At 44.2% G+C, this 3,863-nt stretch overlaps 1 protein-coding gene across 1 annotated transcript in view; it reads right to left on the bottom strand.

The window, feature by feature from the left end:
- ALDH5A1 (aldehyde dehydrogenase 5 family member A1) overlaps positions 1-3,863 on the bottom strand; it is a 41,608-nt gene that overhangs the window by 18,197 nt on the left and 19,548 nt on the right. The gene's annotated exons all lie outside the window — the stretch shown is intronic.

The following is a 3,863-nucleotide window of genomic DNA, read 5'->3' on the forward strand; positions in this document are numbered from 1 at the left end:
ATTTTATGTTAGAGATCACTGTCATTCACCCCCCTGGAGCTTCAAGTCAGTACTGACTCAGAGCCACTTACTCTATAGGGCAGCGAGAACTGCCCTTGAGTTTCCAAGACTGGACTCTTTACAGGACAGCAGAAGCCTCATCTTTCTCCCACAGAGCTGGCTGGCGGTTTTGAACCACCACCTTTCGGTTAGCAGTCCCATGCTTAAACACGATGCACTTAGAGTGTTGTTAGTTTAGCCAATGACATAGATTTTAAAACACTGATTAAAAATGAAATTATATGAGTCTAGGCCAGCTATGGACCACAATACATGAACTGTTGACTTGTACAAGTTAAACACTTAAGTGATTAGACTCTGTTTTACACAAACAATGGGGGTTGGTGGTAGGACAAAACTTTCAATAACATTCATTCACAAAGTCACACACACACCTCACCACCAAAACAAAAGTCACAACCATGCCTCGCAGATTAATACACGTCATAATGAAGCGAGGAGGGCATTCAAACATTAAGGATCTGGTAGTTCCGGGCCACCATTTACTGAGCATCAGTCAACTGCCATTCCCTGCCTCAGCATGAAGACTTATCCCAGGGGGTTCTCATCATGCTTCTGAAATGCTATCTCTTTTTCCCCCAGGTGGGCTTAATCTGAAAGATAATCTGCACCGAAAGAGAGCCCATTCCCCTCCAAGCCCCTCTGTGGCAGCTCTTAAACCTCAGTGGTTAAACAAATAGGCAACTATGAATATCTGTGAATGAAGAACAAAGGGCCACGGAAGCAGATTTCTTGGTATTGTTTTCCTTCAGTCTTTGGACAAACCATTGTGAGACAAAACAGACCAAAACTGTAAACCCCGAGTCAGCAATGCTGTGACATCAGGGAAGGAGGTTACAGGGAATGAGGTCCATGCTAATGTATGTCCTCGGCTTAAGCCTTCTAAGCTGCTGCTGACATTTTGAAAATGGGCACAAGATGGTTGTTCCATGTGAACCACCATGATTCACAATATCTTTGCTTGTATTTTAAAAATTAGACCTATTTTAAATTATAAAAGAAAACCACATCACAGGAAGTGTGGTTATTGCTGATAAATTTTCTTCTTCTTTCTTAATTACATATCTTCCTAGTTAAGGTGACCAGATTTAAAGCAGGACACAATTGATGGGGGTGTGGGGGGGTTTGGAGTGTTCTTGATTAAAAATGTGGTTCATATGGACCAAATAGACCGTTCCTTAGCTTGTCGTGCATTCTTTACAAAAATAGGGAATTTTTTAAAACGCCAGAAATTGGGACTGTCCCGCCAAAAGTGGGACGTCCGGTCACCTTATCCTAGCTGAAAACAAGTCTACATACAATTTTGTGCTCTATGCATTTCAATGAGTGGTTTTATTGCCTGAAAGAAATATGCACCAAAGCCAGAATTTTATAGTGTGACCCTGAAATGTTTTGTGCTCATAAAATGAAATACATTTATTTCTGGAAAAAAAAAAAAAAGCAAAAAACAGCCTTATTTAGGGCAAAAAGGGGTAAATAACTGATAGTATTAATCTGCTCTGGAGTGCATCTAGAGGTCCTGGGGTGGCACAAGAGGAGCCCGAGTAGCAGAATGGGTCCCCTGTGGAGCTACTAATTACAAGGTCAGCATGTTGACACCCTATGGGAGAAACATGAGGCTTTCGACTATTGTTTAGAATTAGAGATTCAGAAACACAGGGTCACCCTGAGTCAAAATTGCCTTGATGGCGGAGAATTTGGTGTTTGGGGGTGGCACAAATAATTTGCACTCTGGTTCTAACCACAAAGAACCCTGGTAGTACTGTGGGTTGTTTGGGCTACGAAGTTCAAGGTTGGTGGTTCACACCCATTTGCTGCTCTGAGACTGTCTGCTCTCAGAAAGGTTTACCATCTTGGAAACCATAAAGGGCAGTGCCACTCTGTCCTATGCAAGGTTGCTACGCGTTGGAATGGACTCAACAGTAGTGGGTTTGTTTCTTGTTTGTTAAACAAAAGGTTAGCAGTTCAGAAGAAAGGCCTAGCAATCTACTTCCACAAGATCACCCCCTGCCCACACAAAAACCCCTCTTCAGTTGAGCTGATCAGAACTCTTAACCAACCCTGTAGGACAGAGTAGTGATGCCCACGGGGTTTCCAAGGCTCTACATCTTAACAGAGCAAGGCTGCCACATCTCTTCCTGTGGAAGAGCGCCGATGTTTGAACTGCTGACCTGTTCTGGTTCGCAACTAACCCCTTTACCCACTTCACCACCAGGGCGCTTCTCCACAAAAGCAGAGCCATTGACAACTCCGTAGAGCACAGTGCTACTCTGAACAAACGGGAGGCTGTCGTGGGTTGGATCCACTGGATGGCAATGGGTTTCCTTTTGGCTTATTGATGATACGGTAGGATGACGTGCCTATGAATAAGCCAGGGTGCCAGCAGCAGCTTGGATAGAAACCAGGAAGCAGGGACCTTGGCTCGCAGGCTGAGGTACTCAAGCAGAGAGAAGACTGTGACCCAGATAGGTATAACTTTAAGTAAACCAATTACCCAGTTCCAAGTGTCTTTTCATCATTTGTAAAATGTTTGAGGGTTGCATTGAATAACCCTAAGCCTCCCTGCCATATAGAATACTCCAAGATTTTCTAAGAAGATCTCAGCTTAGGCCAGCTTTTCCGTGAGGACAACCTGGAATACTTCACACACTTGGGTGTGCACCTTCAGTGCATCTCCAATCTCAGGAGGACGAGACCCAGGTAGGTCTGGGGAGGGAATAGGATTTTCAGTTTTCCAAAGTACTAACCTCAAGGTTTCTCTACCTTCCTTCCTTTAAGACTGTGGGTCTTAAACTCTACCTGGCCAGGGGCATACTGTGTCAAGAAGATGGTTAGACTTGTTCAAGGAAGAAAAACTGAAAATAACCAGGTTCAAAGGGCAGGAGAAAGAAAAGTCAACAATAGACTAAAAGGTATTGGCTATTTAGAAACCTCCTCACAGCCGAGAAGTACACCTTACTTTTCTTTAGATCCTTAGAGTCCAGCATAGTCTCCCAAGAAACCCTTGCTAAATATTCCCTGAAAGAGTGAAGGAATGGGGAATGGAAACAAGAACCACATGGAGGAAGTGGGATACATGATAAGTGAGGTGACATTGTGGGATGGCCATCAATGAGATGAAACACGATGTGCATGAAGTGAACGTGCAATTGATCTGCTCTGTAAACCTTCAACTAATGTACAAGGAAAAGGAGCTCTGGTGGGTGAAGCTGCTAATCCCAAGGCCAGCAGTTCGAATCTACTAGGCACTCTAAATTGAAAAACTGAGGCTGTCTAGTCCTGTAAATGATTTAAGGTCTTCGAAACCTAAAGGGGCAGTACCCTATCCTATTAGGGCAGCGGTTCTCAACCTGTGGGTCACAACCTCTTTGGGGGTCAAATGACCCTTTCACAGGGGTCGCCTGGTTCATAACAGCAGCAAAATCACAGCTATGAAGTAGCAATGCAAGTAACGTGATGTTTGGGGGGTCACCACAACATGAGGAACTGTAGGAAAGGGTCACGGCATTAGGGAGGTTGAGAACCACTGTCTTAGCATCTCTTTGTGTCAGAATTAGTGTGATGGCAGTGAGTTTGTTTTTCTTTTTTAACGCACAACCAAAGTTTAAAAAACAACAAATTAAAAAAAAGAATGCATGACGAAATGAGTCCGACCTACCGTATCCCTCTAGAAGATGATAAGGATTGGAAGTGGGAGGATTGTTGTGAAAACACACACCTGCGCACAGACACCCAGCTCATCGACAACCCTCGCTGACTCACCTGGCCAGAGTTCCGAAACTTGGATGCCATGGCGCCGGCGA

Source organism: Echinops telfairi, unplaced genomic scaffold (assembly GCF_000313985.2).
Source record: "Echinops telfairi isolate 266 unplaced genomic scaffold, ASM31398v2 ScPeMD7_5868;HRSCAF=6743_0, whole genome shotgun sequence".
Taxonomy (NCBI): domain Eukaryota; kingdom Metazoa; phylum Chordata; class Mammalia; order Afrosoricida; family Tenrecidae; genus Echinops; species Echinops telfairi.